Genomic DNA, 20,235 nt, shown 5'->3' with positions numbered 1-20,235 from the left:
TTCTTGACCACTTCAAGCACTCAGGCCCCAACAGGAGCCATGTCTGCATGGTGTTTGAGTTTCTTGGTGACAACTTGTTGCTCACTCTGATCAAGTACACTGACAGGTCTATCTCGACAAGTGCTACATTACCTACAGCTACTACCCCCACTATTTCATGAATGGTTGATTACAGTAGTTCTTTCTGCAGTAATTTCAGTGTTTCATAGATTGCGATTACAGATGTATGTTCATGAAAGATGAGTAGTTTCAGTTATTTCCCAACTTGAAAGAAACCGGAATAGGCAGTAGTAGGACAATGAGTCATCCTACACTAGTACAAGTAGTATTATACGAGTCAGTGTAATACATATGGTCTTGATTTTGAAATTTGATGCTCTCTAATGTCATTTCTGGTACCAAATTGCAATCATACGACATGTCTCATTTTGAAAATGAATATGGTACCTGATGTCATTTTTTAATTTACAATTGATCTAGTGTTTTTTCTACTTAGTAGATTAATTATCCTCCTTCCTTTTCTAATATGTGAACTTCTAATATGTGAGGTGCATAAGTGCATGATGTGCGGTTCGCCTTTGGCTGCTCCCGCTCGTCGGCGGTTTGGTTCAGCGTGACTTGGTAGTTGTGACCTGGCTGGTTTCATTCAGCTTCGAGCTGCTCACAGATGGTTTGTAGTTGTTGATTTGCTGTAGTTGTTGATTTGTAGTAGTTAATGTTGCTGATATATATATGTTGTAAAAATGTCTGCTGATGTGTTGTAAAACAGCACAGATGGTAATTGATCACCTAGAGCCGTTGCTCTAGTGATGCCACACCTGTACGCTTGTAAACTTATGTTGTCTGAGTACTAAATAGCTTAGATTGGTAGTGTCATTATCATGTGCTGGCTTAGATCCATTTTGTTTTGCTTCATCCTGGAAGTTGTCATGCTCCGAGTGTCCTTGTAAGACAAGTTTACATATCCGTTGTAAGAAATGTTATTACATATACCTATTGAGCTTGCGCTTTGTTTGTTATACACCAGAATTGCTTTACATATCCATTCTGGATGGTCGTCACATAGGACTGCATGAGCTCTATTGAACCTGCTTCCTACTTGTACAATTTATGCCACATCGGAAGATTGCCTTTTTCCATTTACGCTTGCTGTAAGTGTACTCGTGATATGTGAGACAAGTTTTGACTCTTTCATGCTAGATCTATGACAATGTTATATTAATCAATTAGCTCGTGGCAATTGACTATATTGGTATTATAAGTGTTGCATGTGTAATTAATAAATGGCAGAAATAACACCTACTTGGAATCTCCCGGTCCTGGCGTGTGTGATCTGACTGGGTTGCGTTGGTGTGTGGTTGCAGGACAAGGTGGTGAACCCGTTGTTTGAGAAGAGGCCGAAGCAGTTCGGCATCGGTGGCACCCTGCCGCCCAAGAAGGACCTCCACCGGTTTGTCAAGTGGCCCAAGGTCATGCGCATCCAACGCCAGCGCCGCATCCTCAAGCAGTGCCTCAAGGTGCCCCCGACGCTCCACCAGTTCACCCGCACCCTTGACAAGAACCTCGGTATATACGAAACTTGCCTATTCATTCGTCGCTGGACTCAGAATCCTCAATGCCTAAGGTCGTTTAGTTGATGTGTTGTATTATTTTGACTTGTGTGTATGCAATAGCTAAGTGAGCGAGTATTAACTTGGCCAAGATAATGAAAAGAGTTGATGGATGTGTTTTAAGATTCCTGCTGGTAGATACATTGGGAGCCTCTTCTTGCGTGATAAGGGCAATGCATGCTGTTGTCCTACATACCTACTACTATATTTATTTTACTGAATATATTGACATGCCATGACATTATGAAGTAATAGACTGGTTAGCTGAAGCTTTCACTTCTAAGGATGCCAGTAGTAGGAAGAATCGTTGTAGTTAAGTGACTGCGTGGCTGCTGTGGCCTTGCTATGTTTGTACCTGAAGTCACACCTCTATAATTGCTTTTCCTTTTATGTTGGAACGTGTCTAGTTAATGATCGGTATTGAGAGAATTTGGTGCTTATGCTTATTGTGTATCACATTGAAAAAGAAAATGCACAATGAGCTTACCTTTGTATGTCAGGATTTTCTCTTCATCTGTTACCCTTCCTTTGGCTGCAGCTTATCTTCTTACAGAATGCAATCTTGGTGTTCTTCCTATTAGCATTTGATTATGTTTCTAAAATTGCCTAGCACAACTATATATAACAGATTATGTTCCTATGTCATCCTGTTTAAGGTGTTTACCTCTCTAAGTTCCTGTTTAAACTTCTAAATTTGAGCAGCTTTTCTTGTTCTGAGTTCCTTCAGGGAGATGAATCTGAATTGGTGTTGACTCTTTGTCTCAATTCAGTTTAACTGCATGGACATGTACACATGCAATCAGAATTTTCTGTAGATCATTGGTGATCGTTTCCCATGCCGAAATCGATTGGCAGTGGATGACTAGTCATTTTTTTGCTATGCCATAGTATTTTGATATTTGCATATGTTCAACCACAATTATACTGTTTTCTCGTTGGATCCAATGAGAGAGAACAAAATTAGATTAAGATTTATGTCCTTATTTTCATGTGCTACTTGTGCCTATCTTGACCTTGTCACTTTATTATGTTTCTCACTTTCCATAATTTATTATTTGCAGATGCTGGCCTTCATTCTTCAAAAGTTGGGTGCACAGGAGCTCTAGGAAGGAGAATCCCAAAGAAAAACCATACCCAGCAATGCATTTTAGCTCACTGGAGCTAGTTATGTGTATATTTAGTTGTATTTTATAGCTGAATACCAGATCTATACTATGCATGATTGTAATGTACTTTGCTTGGCTGTTGTATGAAATATTATGACTTATTGGCTCGTTTTTAATCAAATTATATAATTGCACAAATATAGAATTGACGTGTGGTACCCAAACAGCAATTCTGGTAATTGGTTCCCATTGACTAGTGGGACCTACTTCAAAATGGAAAGGAAACAAAAGAAAACTAACTAGTGGGTTGGAAAAAGGACGAGGCCTAAATAAATATGGATTGTAAAAGATTGTGGCCCAAAAAATAGAAGTTTGTTGGGCTTGACCTATGTAGTTGACCCAAATTGAAAGAAAAAAAAACAACAAATAGGCTGAATTGTTGGGCTCGGCCCATGTAGAATGCCAAATCGGACTGGGCTGATTCTTGTGCCACATCAGCTTGCCATGCTGGATGCCTACATGGTCTGGGGAGGTGGCTAGTGACCAAAAATTTGGTCGTGGAACCAACGACCTTTTACAGAAGGTCGTTAATTTCAGTTTACGATCGCCAACTTTTGACCTTCTGTTTTTGGTCACAAAATGGTCGCAAATGATAAACAATGACCTTTCAGAGACCAATAGTGAGGGTCACAAGTTGACATATTTCTTGTAGTGAACCACGCTGGCCATTTTTGACTGCTAGAGTGAACACTCAGCAAGCCGGTGCTTGCCCTATAGCTCATGATGCGAGACGGTTGCACGTCTGTATTGTCATTGTCTACGACATCATAGCTACCTCCACGCCGCTACATGCGGCTACTTGAGGTACGAGAGCATCTACAACAAGAGTCCTCAGATCCGCCCCAAACGCCCGGGCAGCTTGCCTGGTACTACCCAAACACAAAATTGCCACCCAACTAGACTTGTCAAATCTAGCCCTAATATGAGGACTGACCGGCACTTCCCATATTCGGCACATATCTGGGGCGGATATGAAGATGTCGAGACATGCACGTCGCTTAGGAGAGACCGCAAGGGTCCATGCGGAAAAAATCATAAAACCAGTTGTCTGACGTGCGCCTTCTCAGTTCATCGATGAGGACGCATTGGCGTCATTGGTGCCGCTCTAGCATGGCATTTCAGGATACATGTCCGGCTACGTAAGCCGGACAACAAAAGCCCAACCATAGACCGCCTCCATTTCTTTCCCCTCCCACCCCTCCACCACCCTCACACTCAATCCATCCATCAGCTGCTAACCAATAGTTACAACATGCTCACTCTCCTGAGCGGCGGCTATAGCTGCTAGACGACATCTAGGGCAGACACGAAGATCGGATCGCAGCCAGCCTGCCTCTACATTCAATGCAGCCCGAGGAGGAGGAGGTGGAGGTGGAGCCGAAGGAGGAGGACGCGGTCATAGAGGAGGATGTGGAGGAGGAGTCAGAAGAGGCGCATCAGGCAGATCCGGTGCCTACCGTCTTCGCCATGGTCGATGCACCGAGTTCGAGGTGGCCCAGGTAGAGGAGACAACAGAGCATCACGCCATTCTTGACTCCCAAGGAGGAACCGGATGTTCGCCCGGCTGCCAATGACCATGACAATGGTGGCCCGACATCAATTTCATCCACATATCTGACGAGAAGGATGACTAGTGTAGATGGTAGTTGGTAGTACATAGATGTTGCTTTTTGGGTGGTTTGGTATGAAAATGCTAATTGGAAAATGTCTACTATGGTTGTTGGAGTTGTCATGTGGGGTTTGACTGATCACTATCCACGGACGTGGCCGGGCGTGTTCGGCGGCATTAGACAACTCAAATTAGGTATCTGTCATTGTAGATGCTCTAACAATGCCGGAAGTGGTGGTCGTGCTACTATCATGGACCGGGGCGCCCATCTAGCTCTGTCCCACACCATTGCTGACACTTGCGAGAACACAAAGTGCACGTCCAGTGCCATGCATCTCATCGGCATGCGCCCTTCTACACTTAGTATACAGAAGAATGGTTGAACTTAGGTTTACCTGTTGCCCTGTTAGATGAGGTGTAGACCGAACTCTGGCCCCTGGGATTCTAGAACACATTCATAGGTCTAGTAACAAGTACAGACCGGACCGGTCCATTTGGATCTTGACCATGCGCAAATTACATGTTTGTTAGAAAAGATTGGTGGGGTTAGGGCATCTCCAACATTGACCCATAAATTTATTCCGTCCGTCCGCACATAGGGGCACTAGTCCACAGATGCGGGAGCCGGCTATCCAATGCTGCCTGCATACATTTCAGTCGCTGTTTGAACTAGCTGGCCAAAATTCATGTAAATACGATGGATTTTCATATAAACTGGATGAAATTCCTTATATTTGGATCAATTTTCATATAAACTAGACAAAATTCATTACATTTTTCATATAAACTGGACAAACCCTACACTAAACCTAATCTAAATGATGATCGGTGCACGTTTCCCATGTCCTACCATGAGCCCTAAGAAGTGCTGGTCCGGCGAATGCCTTAGCCTTCTCAAGTTCAACCTCGACGCTCTCTAGCTCCGCCTCTGGAGCCCTGGGAACTACAACTGTCCGCCCCCACATAGCCGCCAGGTGGCTAATCGGCCATCAATGTTCGGCGCATCAAGTGTGGATTCGATGGTTGGGGGAGAGTCGTGGCCTTCTTGGGACCCGAGCGACAGTGACCTACCATGCACTACTCTTCCTTGCTATCGGCGGCGTCCGTGGATGTATCGGCTTCGTGGTCGTGGCAGCGGGCTAGGTGCGACTAGGGTAGAGCGGGCAAAGTCCTCCTTGTTGTCGCTCTTGCCACACACCTCATTCACCACCTTGTCAATCTCCTTTTAGGGGGCCGCCAATTCCGCCTAACGGAGGCATTACCACCAGCAGTCACGGCAGATGTTACGGGCGGAGCAGTAGCAGTCGACCAGTGCCTGCTGCTCCACTACGTCCACGTCCGACACAATAGTTGCACCGGCGGCGAGTAGCTCCTCCGTGCGTCGGTGCTCCTCGAGGAGGCCGACGTTGTAGGACTGATCGACCTGCATCTGTCGGAACCTGGCCTCCTCCTCCTCCTCCCATAGCATGTTCGTGTAGTGCGCATGGGCCTCACCAATGGTGAAGCCCACAAGCACCAACGAGGAGGGTGGCGCCGCCTTGTCCTCCATTGGGGCGTCGTCTGCCTCCATCTGTTGGCCGACCAGTCAACCAACAGCAATGGAGGTCCTCTCCTTCTTCTGGTCGAGGATGGGGTGTCCCAGAGGGCTTTGGAGCATGAGTAGGCCTGATGTCTACTACACAACTTTATTCTTGTAGACTCATGTTGGGCCTCCAAGCGAAGAGTTCCGTAGGACAGTAGAAATTTTCCCTCAAGTGGATGACCTAAGGTTTATCAATCCATGGGAGGTGTAGGATGAAGATGGTCTCTCTCAAACAACCATGCAACCAAATAATAAAAAGTCTCTTGTGTCCCCAACACACCAAATACAATGGAAATTTGTATAGGTTCACTAATTCGGTGAAGAGATGGTGATACAAGTGTAGTAATGATAGTAGATATTGATTTTTGTGATAGGAACAATAAAAAACAGCACGGTAGCAATTGATAAAATAGAGCACAAACGGTATTGCAATGCTTGAAAATGAGGCCTAGGGACGGTACCTTCGCTAGTGCAATCTCTCAACAGTGCTAATATAATTGGATCATATAACCATCCCTCAATGTGTGATGAAGAATCACTCCAAAGTTCCTATCTAGTGGAGAACATAAGAAGAAATCGCTTGTAGGGTACGAAACCACCTCAAAGTTATTCTTTCCGATCGATCTATCTAAGAGTTCATACTAAAATAACACCAAATAATTTCAGATTCATAATACTCAAACCAACACAAAGAACTTCAAAGAGTGCCCCAAGATTTCTACCTGTGAAACAAAGACAAGAACGTGCATCAACCCCTATGCATAGATTACCCCAATGTCACCTCGGGAATCCATGAGTTGAGTGCCAAAACATATATCAAGTGAATCAATACGATACCCCATTGTCACCAAGGGTATTCATAGCAAGACATACATAAAGTGTTCTCAAATCCATAAAAGTATTCAATCCGTTAAAACGAAATCTCAAAGGGAAAACTCAATCCATCACAACAAGATAGAGAGGGGAAAACACCATATGAGCCGACTATATCAACAAAGCCCGCGATACAATAAGATTGTGACATCTCAAGAACACGAGAGAGATATTAAACACATAGCTACTGGTACAAACCCCCAGCCCCGAGGGTGGACTACTCCCTCCTCATCGTGGTGGCCACCGGGATGATGAAGATGGCCAACGGTGATGATTTCCCCCTCCAACGGAGTGACAGAATGGAGTATAGATTGCTTTTCGATACCTACAGAGGCCTGTGGCGGCAGAACTTTTGATCTGGGTTAACCCCTAGGGTTTTTGGAATATTTGAGATTTTATAGGGCAAAGAGGGGGTGCGGGAGGCCACCGAGGTCGGCACAACCCACCTGGGCGCGCCTAGGCCCCCAGGCGCACCCTGGTGGGTTGTGCCCCCCTCGGGGCACCCCCAGGTACTGCTCTGGCCCATCGGGAGTTTTCTGGTTCATGATCGGTATTGAGAGAATTTGGTGCTTATGCTTATTGTGTATCACATTGAAAAAGAAAATGCACAATGAGCTTACCTTTGTATGTCAGGATTTTCTCTTCATCTGTTACCCTTCCTTTGGCTGCAGCTTATCTTCTTACAGAATGCAATCTTGGTGTTCTTCCTATTAGCATTTGATTATGTTTCTAAAATTGCCTAGCACAACTATATATAACAGATTATGTTCCTATGTCATCCTGTTTAAGGTGTTTACCTCTCTAAGTTCCTGTTTAAACTTCTAAATTTGAGCAGCTTTTCTTGTTCTGAGTTCCTTCAGGGAGATGAATCTGAATTGGTGTTGACTCTTTGTCTCAATTCAGTTTAACTGCATGGACATGTACACATGCAATCAGAATTTTCTGTAGATCATTGGTGATCGTTTCCCATGCCGAAATCGATTGGCAGTGGATGACTAGTCATTTTTTTGCTATGCCATAGTATTTTGATATTTGCATATGTTCAACCACAATTATACTGTTTTCTCGTTGGATCCAATGAGAGAGAACAAGATTAGATTAAGATTTATGTCCTTATTTTCATGTGCTACTTGTGCCTATCTTGACCTTGTCACTTTATTATGTTTCTCACTTTCCATAATTTATTATTTGCAGATGCTGGCCTTCATTCTTCAAAAGTTGGGTGCACAGGAGCTCTAGGAAGGAGAATCCCAAAGAAAAACCATACCCAGCAATGCATTTTAGCTCACTGGAGCTAGTTATGTGTATATTTAGTTGTATTTTATAGCTGAATACCAGATCTATACTATGCATGATTGTAATGTACTTTGCTTGGCTGTTGTATGAAATATTATGACTTATTGGCTCGTTTTTAATCAAATTATATAATTGCACAAATATAGAATTGACGTGTGGTACCCAAACAGCAATTCTGGTAATTGGTTCCCATTGACTAGTGGGACCTACTTCAAAATGGAAAGGAAACAAAAGAAAACTAACTAGTGGGTTGGAAAAAGGACGAGGCCTAAATAAATATGGATTGTAAAAGATTGTGGCCCAAAAAATAGAAGTTTGTTGGGCTTGACCTATGTAGTTGACCCAAATTGAAAGAAAAAAAACAACAAATAGGCTGAATTGTTGGGCTCGGCCCATGTAGAATGCCAAATCGGACTGGGCTGATTCTTGTGCCACATCAGCTTGCCACACTGCATGCCTACATGGTCTGGGGAGGTGGCTAGTGACCAAAAATTTGGTCGTGGAACCAACGACCTTTTACAGAAGGTCGTTAATTTCAGTTTACGATCGCCAACTTTTGACCTTCTGTTTTTGGTCACAAAAAGGTCGCAAATGATAAACAATGACCTTTCAGAGACCAATAGTGAGGGTCACAAGTTGACATATTTCTTGTAGTGAACCACGCTGGCCATTTTTGACTGCTAGAGTGAGCACTCAGCAAGCCGGTGCTTGCCCTATAGCTCATGATGCGAGACGGTTGCACGTCTGTATTGTCATTGTCTACGACATCATAGCTACCTCCACGCCGCTACATGCGGCTACTTGAGGTACGAGAGCATCTACAACTAGAGTCCTCAGATCCGCCCCAAACGCCCGGGCAGCTTGCCTGGTACTACCCAAACACAAAATTGCCACCCAACTAGACTTGTCAAATCTAGCCCTAATATGAGGACTGACCGGCACTTCCCATATTCGGCACATATCTGGGGCGGATATGAAGATGTCGAGACATGCACGTCGCTTAGGAGAGACCGCAAGGGTCCATGCGGAAAAAATCATAAAACCAGTTGTATGACGTGCGCCTTCTCAGTTCATCGATGAGGACGCATTGGCGTCATTGGTGCCGCTCTAGCATGGCATTTGAGGATACATGTCCGGCTACGTAAGCCGGACAACAAAAGCCCAACCATAGACCGCCTCCATTTCTTTCCCCTCCCACCCCTCCACCACCCTCACACTCAATCCATCCATCAGCTGCTAACCAATAGTTACAACATGCTCACTCTCCTGAGCGGCGGCTATAGCTGCTAGACGACATCTAGGGCAGACACGAAGATCGGATCGCAGCCAGCCTGCCTCTAGATTCAATGCAGCCCGAGGAGGAGGAGGTGGAGGTGGAGCCGAAGGAGGAGGACGCGGTCATAGAGGAGGATGTGGAGGAGGAGTCAGAAGAGGCGCATCAGGCAGATCCGGTGCCTACCGTCTTCGCCATGGTCGATGCACCGAGTTCGAGGTGGCCCAGGTAGAGGAGACAACAGAGCATCACGCCATTCTTGACTCCCAAGGAGGAACCGGATGTTCGCCCGGCTGCCAATGACCATGACAATGGTGGCCCGACATCAATTTCATCCACATATCTGACGAGAAGGATGACTAGTGTAGATGGTAGTTGGTAGTACATAGATGTTGCTTTTTGGGTGGTTTGGTATGAAAATGCTAATTGGAAAATGTCTACTATGGTTGTTGGAGTTGTCATGTGGGGTTTGATTGATCACTATCCACGGACGTGGCCGGGCGTGTTCGGCGGCATTCGACAACTCAAATTAGGTATCTGTCATTGTAGATGCTCTAACGATGCCGGAAGTGGTGGTCGTGCTGCTGTCATGGACCGGGGCGCCCATCTAGCTCTGTCCCACACCATTGCTGACACTTGCGGGAACACAAAGTGCACGTCCAGTGCCATGCATCTCATCGGCATGCGCCCTTCTACACTTAGTATACAGAAGAATGGTTGAACTTAGGTTTACCTGTTGCCCTGTTAGATGAGGTGTAGACCGAACTCTGGCCCCTGGGATTCTAGAACACGTTCATAGGTCTAGTAACAAGTACAGACCGGACCGGTCCATTTGGATCTTGACCATGCGCAAATTACATGTTTGTCAGAAAAGATTGGTGGGGTTAGGGCATCTCCAACATTGACCCATAAATTTATTCCGTCCGTCCGCACATAGGGGCACTAGTCCACAGATGCGGGAGCCGGCTATCCAATGCTGCCTGCATACAATTCAGTCGCTGTTTGAACTAGCTGGCCATAATTCATGTAAATACGATGGATTTTCATATAAACTGGATGAAATTCCTTATATTTGGATCAATTTTCATATAAACTAGACAAAATTCATTACATTTTTCATATAAACTGGACAAACCCTACACTAAACCTAATCTAAATGATGATCGGTGCACGTTTCCCATGTCCTACCATGAGCCCTAAGAAGTGCTGGTCCGGCGAATGCCATAGCCTTCTCAAGTTCAACCTCGACGCTCTCTAGCTCCGCCTCTGGAGCCCTGGGAACTACAACTGTCCGCCCCCACATCGCCGCCAGGTGGCTAATCGGCCATCGATGTTCGGCGCATCAAGTGTGGATTCGACGGTTGGGGGAGAGTCGTGGCCTTCTTGGGACCCGAGCGACAGTGACCTACCATGCACTACTCTTCCTTGCTATCGGCGGCGTCCGTGGATGTATCGGCTTCGTGGTCGTGGCAGCGGGCTAGGTGCGACTAGGGTAGAGCGGGCAAAGTCCTCCTTGTTGTCGCTCTTGCCACACACCTCATTCACCACCTCGTCAATCTCCTTTTAGGGGGCCGCCAATTCCGCCTAACGGAGGCATTACCACCAGCAGTCACGGCAGATGTTACAGGCGGAGCAGTAGCAGTCGACCAGTGCCTGCTGCTCCACTACGTCCACGTCCGACACAATAGTTGCACCGGCGGCGAGTAGCTCCTCTGTGCGTCGGTGCTCCTCGAGGAGGCCGACGTTGTAGGACTGATCGACCTGCATCTGTCGGAACCTGGCCTCCTCCTCCTCCTCACATAGCATGTTCGTGTAGTGCGCATGGGCCTCACCAATGGTGAAGCCCACAAGCACCAACGAGGAGGGTGGCGCCACCTTGTCCTCCATTGGGGCGTCGTCTGCCTCCATCTGTTGGCCGACCAGTCAACCAGCAGCAATGGAGGTCCTCTCCTTCTTCTGGTCGAGGATGGGGTGTCCCAGAGGGCTTTGGAGCATGAGTAGGCCTGATGTCTACTACACAACTTTATTCTTGTAGACTCATGTTGGGCCTCCAAGCGCAGAGTTCCGTAGGACAGTAGAAATTTTCCCTCAAGTGGATGACCTAAGGTTTATCAATCCGTGGGAGGTGTAGGATGAAGATGGTCTCTCTCAAACAACCATGCAACCAAATAATAAAAAGTCTCTTGTGTCCCCAACACACCAAATACAATGGAAATTTGTATAGGTTCACTAATTCGGTGAAGAGATGGTGATACAAGTGTAGTAATGATAGTAGATATTGATTTTTGTGATAGGAACAATAAAAAACAGCACGGTAGCAATTGATAAAATAGAGCACAAACGGTATTGCAATGCTTGAAAATGAGGCCTAGGGACGGTACCTTCGCTAGTGCAATCTCTCAACAGTGCTAATATAATTGGATCATATAATCATCCCTCGATGTGCGATGAAGAATCACTCCAAAGTTCCTATCTAGTGGAGAACATAAGAAGAAATCGCTTGTAGGGTACGAAACCACCTCAAAGTTATTCTTTCCGATCGATCTATCTAAGAGTTCATACTAAAATAACACCAAATAATTTCAGATTCATAATACTCAAACCAACACAAAGAACTTCAAAGAGTGCCCCAAGATTTCTACCTGTGAAACAAAGACAAGAACATGCATCAACCCCTATGCATAGATTACCCCAATGTCACCTCGGGAATCCATGAGTTGAGTGCCAAAACATATATCAAGTGAATCAATACGATACCCCATTGTCACCAAGGGTATTCATAGCAAGACATACATAAAGTGTTCTCAAATCCATAAAAGTATTCAATCCGTTAAAACGAAATCTCAAAGGGAAAACTCAATCCATCACAACAAGATAGAGAGGGGAAAACACCATATGAGCCGACTATATCAACAAAGCCCGCGATACAATAAGATTGTGACATCTCAAGAACACGAGAGAGATATTAAACACATAGCTACTGGTACAAACCCCCAGCCCCGAGGGTGGACTACTCCCTCCTCATCGTGGTGGCCACCGGGATGATGAAGATGGCCAACGGTGATGATTTCCCCCTCCAACGGAGTGACAGAATGGAGTATAGATTGCTTTTCGGTACCTACAGAGGCCTGCGGCGGCAGAACTTTTGATCTGGGTTAACCCCTAGGGTTTTTGGAATATTTGAGATTTTATAGGGCAAAGAGGGGGTGCAGGAGGCCACCGAGGTCGGCACAACCCACCTGGGCGCGCCTAGGCCCCGAGGCGCACCCTGGTGGGTTGTGCCCCCCTCGGGGCACCCCCAGGTACTGCTTTGGCCCATCGGGAGTTTTCTGGTTCATAAAAAATCCACAAAAAGTTTCCCGGTGTTTGGACTCCGTTTAATATTGATTTCCTGCGATGTAAAAAACAAGCAAAAAATAGTAACTGACACTGGGTCAATAGTTTAGTCCCAAAAAATGATATAAAGTTGCTATAAAAAGATTGTAAAACATCCAAGAATGATAATATAGTAGCATGGATACTTCATAAATTATAGATACATTGGAGATGTATCAGCATCCCCAAGCTTAATTCCTACTCGTCCTCGAGTAAGTAAATGATAAAAGAAATAGTTTATTAAGTGTGAATGCTAGCAAAGTGAACAAGTTTGATCCATGACAATTTCAATCACTTTTCCTAGCATCATAACATCAATTCTTACTCATAAAATTTCTCATGTTAAAGTAGCAACCAATTCACATGTTAAGGTTCAAACAATAATTCTCTTGAAAATCAACAACCTATATTCTTAGTCATGATACGTCTCCAACGTGTCTATTTTTCCAAACACTTTTGCCCTTGTTTTGGACTCTAACTTGCATGATTTGAACAAAACTAACCCGGACTGATGCTGTTTTCAGCAGAACTGCCATGATGTTGTTTATTGTGCAGAAAACAAAAGTTCTCGGAATGACCTGAAAATCCACGGAGATAAGTTTTGGAAAATATAAAAAATACTGGCAAAAGAATCAAGACCAGGGGGCCCACACCCTGTCCACGAGGGTGGGGGGCGTGCCCTCCCCCCTGGGCGCGCCCCCCTGTCTCGTGGGCCCCCTGAGGCTCCACCGACCTCAACTCCAACTTCATATATTCCGTTTCATGGAGAAAAAAATAAGAGAGAAAGTTTCGCGTTTTACGATATGAAATCGCCGCCAAGCCCTAATCTCTCTCGGGAGGGCTGATCTGGAGTCCATTCGGGGCTCCAGAGAGGGGGATTCGTCGCCGTCGTCATCATCAACCATCCTCCATCACCAATTTCATTATGCTCACCACCGTGCATGAGTAATTCCATCGTAGGCTTTCTGTACGGTGATGGGTTGGATGAGATTTACCATGTAAATCAAGTTAGTTTTGTTAGGGTTTGATCCCTAGTACCCACTATGTTCTGAGATTGATGTTGCTATGACTTTGCTGTGCTTAATGCTTGTCACTAGAGCCCGAGTGCCATGATTTTAGATCTGAACTTATTATGTTTTCATGAATACATGTGTGTTCTTGATCCTATCTTGCAAGTCTATAGTCACCTATTATGTGTTATGATCTGACAACCCCGAAGTGACAATAATCGGGATACTTCTCGGTGATGACCATAGTTTGAGGAGTTCATGTATTCACTATGTGCTAATGCTTTGTTCTGGTTCTCTATTAAAAGGAGGCCTTAATATCCCTTAGTTTCCGCTAGGACCCCGCTGCCACGGGAGGGTAGGACAAAAGATGTCATGCAAGTTCTTTTCCATAAGCACATATGAATATATTCGGAATACATGCCTGATAACCCACAAGTATAGAGGATCGCAACAGTTTTCGAGGGTAGAGTATTCAACCCAAATTTGTTGATTCGACACAAGGGGAACCAAAGAATATTCTCAAGTATTAGCAGCTGAGTTGTCAATTCAACCACACCTGGAAACTTAGTATCTGCAGCACAGTGCTTAGTAGCAAAGTAATATGATAGTGGTGGTAACGGTAACAAAAGTAAAGACAGCAAAAGTAATGTTTTCGGTATTTTGTAGTGATTGTAACAGTAGCAACGGAAAAGTAAATAAGCGAGAACCAGTATATGGAAAACTCGTAGGCACCGGATCAATGATGGATAATTATGCCGGATGCGGTTCATCATGTAATAGTCATAACATAGGGTGACACAGAACTAGCTCCAGTTCATCAATGTAATGTAGGCATGTATTTCGTATATAGTCATACGTGCTTATGGAAAAGAACTTGCATGACATCTTTTGTCCTACCCTCCCGTGGCAGCGGTGTCCTATTGGAAACTAAGGAATATTAAGGCCTCCTTTTAATAGAGAACCGGAACAAAGCATTAGCACATAGTGAATACATGAACTCCTCAAACTATGGTCATCACCGGGAGTGGTCCCGATTATTGTCACTTTGGGGTTGCCGGATCATAACACATAGTAGGTGACAATAGACTTGCAATATAGGATATAAAACTCACATATATTCATGAAAACATAATAGGTTCAGATCTGAAATCATGGCACTCGGGCCCTAGTGACAAGCATTAAGCATAGCAAAGTCATAGCAACATCAATCTCAGAACATAATGGATACTAGGGATCAAACCCTAACAAAACTAACTTGATTACATGATAAATCTCATCCAACCCATCACCGTCCAGCGAGCCTACGATGCAATTACTCACGCACGGCGGTGAGCATCATGAAATTGGTGATGGAGGATGGTTGATGATGACGACGGTGACGAATCCCCCTCTCCGGAGCCCCGAACGGACTCCAGATCAGCCCTCCCGAGAGAGATTAGGGCTTGGCGGCGGCTCCATATCGTAAAACGCGATGATTTCTTCTCTCTGAATTTTTTCTCCATGAAACCAATATATGGAGTTGGAGTTGGCGTCAGAGGACCACCAGGGGGGCCACGAGGTAGGGGGCGCGCCCAGGGGGCGCCCCCACCCTCGTGGACAGGGTGTGGGCCCCCTGGCCTTCATCTTTGTGCGACGATTTTTCTTTATTTTTTCTAAGGTGTTCTGTGGAGTTTCAACACATTCTGAGAACTTTTATTTTCTGCACACATAAAACAACACCATGGCAATTCTGCTGAAAACAGCCTTAGTCCGGGTTAGTTCCATTCAAATCATACAAGTTAGAGTCCAAAACAAGGGCAAAAGTGTTTGGAAAAGTAGATACGACGGAGACGTATCAACTCCCCCAAGCTTAAACCCTTGCTTGTCCTCAAGCAATTCAGTTGACAAACTGAAAGAGAAAAAGAAAAACTTTTACAAACTCTGTTTGCTCTTGTTGTTGTAAACATGAAAAGCCAGCATTCAAGTTTCAGCAATTATTATGAACTAACCATACTCACAATGACACGTAGGTCTCACAATTACTCATATCAATAGCATAATCAGCTAGAGAGCCATAATAATAAAACTCGGATGGCAACACTTTCTCAAAATAAGCATAACATGATATAGCAAAATGGTATCTCGCTAGCCCTTTCTGAGACCACAAAACATAAATGCAGAGCACCTTTAAAGATCAAGGACTGACTAAACATTGTAATTCATGGTAAAAGTGATCCAGTCAAGTCATACCCAATATAAACCAATTATAATGAATGCAAACGACAGTGTGCTCTCCAGCGGGTGCTTTTAATAAGAAGGGTGATGACTCAACATAAAAGTAAATGGATAGGCCCTTCGCAGAGGCAAGCAGGGATTTGTAGAGGTGCCAGAGCTCCATTTTGAAATGGAGATAAAATATATTTTGAGAGACATACTTTCATTGTCAACATAGCAACTAAAAGACGACGATATCTTCCATGCTAAACAGATTATAGGCGGTTCCCAAACAGAATGGTAAAGTTTATACTCCCCTTCCTCCACAAGCATCAATCCATGGCTTGCTTGAAACAACGAGTGCCTCCAACATTCAACAGGTCCCAAGGGGAGTTTTGTTTGCAGTTATTTCGATTTAGTTTGCATAAAGCATGGGACTGGGCATCCCGGATACCAGCGATTTTCTCGTGAATGAGGAGCGGAGTCCACTCCTCTTGAGAATAAGCCGCCTAACACGGAAGATAAGGGCAGCTCTAGTTGACATATGAGCTATTCGAGCATGCAAAACAGAATGTTTATTTGAAGGTTTAGAGTTTGGCTCATACAAATTTACCTGGAACGGCAGGTAAATACCGCATATAGGTAGGTATAGTGGACTCATATGGAATAACTTTGGGGTTTAAGGAGTTTGGATGCACAAGCAGTATTCCCGCTTAGTACAGGTGAAGGCTAGCAAAAGACTGGGTAGCGACCAACTGAGAGAGCGACAACAGTCGTAAACATGCATTAAAATTAATTTACACCGAATACAAGCATGAGTAGGATATAATCCACCATGAACATAAATATCATTAAGGCTATGTTGATTTGATTCAACTACATGCGTGAACATGTGCCAAGTCTAGTCACTCAATACATTTAAAGGAGGATACCACCCCATCATACCACATCATAATCATTCTAATAGCATGTTGGCACGCAAGGTAAACCATTATAACTCATAGCTAATCAAGCATGGCACAAGAAACTATAATCTCTAAATGTCATTGCAAATATGTTTACTTCATAATAGCTGAATCAAGAACGATGAATCATCATATTTACAAAAACAAGAGAGGTCGAGTTCATACCAGCTTTTCTCTTCCCAATAAGTCCATCATATATCATCATCATTGCCTTTCACTTGCACGACCGAACGATGTGTATAATAATAAGAGTGCACGTGCATTGGACTAAGCTGGAATCTGCAAGCATTCAATTCAAGAGAGAAGACAAGTAATATGGCCTCTAAGTTAAATAAATAATCATGCATATAAGAGCCACTAAGCATTTTCAATATGGTCTTCTCGACCCCCAAAGAAAAGAAAAGAAATAAAAACGATTTACACGGGAAAGCTCCCAACAAGTAAAAGAAGAACGGGAAATATTTTTGGGTTTTCTTTTTAATTCTACTAGAAGCATGGAAAGTAAAATCACAAATTTTTTTGGTTTTTCTTAAGGTTTATCAAACACACAAGAAGAAAGCAGGAAAAAGAAAATAAACTAGCATGGATATTACAGTGAAAAAGTATGAGCACCGACATCTAGCAATGAGTGTGTGTGAACATGAATGTAATGTCGGTGGGAAATACGTACTCCCCCAAGCTTAGGCTTTTGGCCTAAGTTGGTCTATTGCCAGGGATGGCCCGGTGGATACCCGTAGGTGTAGCTGGCGTCGTACTGTGACGCAGCAGCTATCGCCGCCTTAGCTGTAGCATGGAGTCGAGCAGCCTCCACTCTCCTTTCGTACTCATCTGCCTCCTCTCTGGTAATAATATATCTTCTTTTTGCCTGTGAATCAAAGAAAGCAGGATCAGGAAGAGCAATATGGACTACACGACGTCTGTCAAAGATTAGTCGATACTGGAGAGGTGGTTCAGACCTCTCAACAAACTGGTGGGAAACCATAGAATCAAAATCTAGATAAGAAGGGAGTAATTCCATATCACCCTCACGAATGTCTATCTCAATAAAATTAGCTAAGCGGGTTGCATAAATTCCTCCAAAGAAATCTCCGCTATGTCTATTGTGATGCAACCTGCGGGCTACAATGGCTCCCATATGATAAGATTGGTCTCCTAACATAGCACTCCTGAGAATGCTGAGATCAGGGACACACATGTGACATGCCTCATCCTTAGCATTAATACATCTACCTATGAAGAGAGCAAAATAATGTATAGCAGGAAAGTGAACGCTCCCTATAGTGGCTTGTGTTATATCTCTAGATTCCCCCATAGTTATTCTAGCAAGAAAGTCTCTATATTCAGATTTAGGGGGATCTCTGACATTACCCCAAGATGGAAGTTTGCAAGCAGAAGTAAAATCCTCTAAGTCCACGGTATAAGATTTGTCATAAAGGTCAAACATGACTGAAGGAGAATTACGCGGAGATGAAAACTCAAACCTCCTCACAAATGAACTTGTGAGATCATGATACTGGGGGCATTTGTCGGCTTCAAAGTCCTCAAGACCGGGGTTACTCAAATATGTGCTAAATTCTTCTTTGATTCCCACTTGATTCATAAAATTTTCTGATGGCCATTCACAAGGCCTCACAGGAGCGTCTCTTGGTGGTTCCTCGTCAGCATCACGTATTGCAAGCTTGCGACCTTGCTTCCTTGAAGGGCCACCTTGGAACATCTTCCTAAGCATATTGTTTCCTCTGAAAGATTTCTGAAATTTTTAGTAACTTCAAATAAAAGTGAACCAACTTCAATAAAATTGATAGCAACAACTCCCACAAGTGCCTAGGGCCTATATCAAGCATTGGAACTACTTGGAACCATATAAATTTGACATGCAAGCTCAAGAACATGGTCACCTATGCAGCACAAATTTGCAATGAATAAAGCACTAGAACAAAAACTAATTGGACCAATGGAGGAGTCACATACCAAGGAACAATCTCCCCAAGCAGTTTTACGAGAGGTGCTTTGAGCAAGGAGATCGAAAATCACAGCAACGGGGGCTGGAACTCGTGCTTGAGTTGGTTTTTCGTGTTTGTGTGAGACAGAGGAAGAAGATGGGTGCAGGAATAAGTGGAGGAGGGCCACCGTGGGCCCACGAGGCAGGGGGGCGCGCCTAGGGAGGTAGGGCGCGCCCTCCACCCTCGTGGCTAGGTGGCAGCTCCCCCCCGTGGTAATTTTTGCACAGTAAATTCTCAAATATTCCCAAAAAAATCATATTAAATTGACATGGCATTCTGAGGACTTTTATTTTCGAGATATTTTTATATTGCACAGATAAGTCAGGAAACAGACAGAAAAATATTATTTTACTTTATTTCTACTAAATAACAGAAAATATAGAGAGGGTACAGAAGGTTGTGCTTCTAGTTTCATCCATCTCGTGATCATCAAAATGAACCCACTAACAAGGTTGATCAAGTCTTGTTAATAAACTCATTCCGAATAATCACAGAACCGGAGAAATTCGAATGACACTAAGTTACCTCAATGGGGATATGAAAATCCCGAACAATAAGAATATGATACTTTTTCTTGACAGTAGGGAGAGGAAATTCAAAACCTCCAAATATAATCGATGGGATTTTTCCAATAGAGTTGATACTATAAACTTGAGGTTGTTTCCTCGGAAAATGTACCGTGTGCTCATTGCCATTAACATGAAAAGTGACATTGCCTTTGTTGCAATCAATAACAGCCCCTACAGTATTAAGGAAAGGTCTTCCAAGAATAATAGACATACTATCATCCTCGGGAATATCAAGAATAACAAAGTTTGTTAAAATAGTAACGTTTGCAACCATAACAGGCACATCCTCACAAATACCGACAGGTATAGCAGTTGATTTATCAGCCATTTGCAAAGATATTTCAGTAGGTGTCAACTTATTCAAGTCAAGTCTATGATATAAAGAGAGAGGCATAACACTGACACCGGCTCCAAGATCACATAAAGCAGTTTTAACATTATTTCTCTTAATGGAGCATGGTATAGTAGGTACTCCTGGATCTCCAAGTTTCTTTGGTATTCCATTAAAAGTATAATTAACAAGCATGGTGGAAATTTCAGCTTCAGGTATCTTTCTTTTATTAGTAATAATATCCTTCATGTACTTAGCATAAGGATTTGTTTTGAGCACATCAGTTAATCGCATACGCAAAAAGATGGGTCTAATCATTTCAGCAAAGCGCTCAAAATCCTCATCATCCTTTTTCTTGGATGGTTTCAGAGGAAAAGGCA

Source organism: Triticum aestivum, chromosome 4A (assembly GCF_018294505.1).
Source record: "Triticum aestivum cultivar Chinese Spring chromosome 4A, IWGSC CS RefSeq v2.1, whole genome shotgun sequence".
NCBI lineage: Eukaryota > Viridiplantae > Streptophyta > Magnoliopsida > Poales > Poaceae > Triticum > Triticum aestivum.
Note: the sequence above shows the minus strand (reverse complement) of the source record.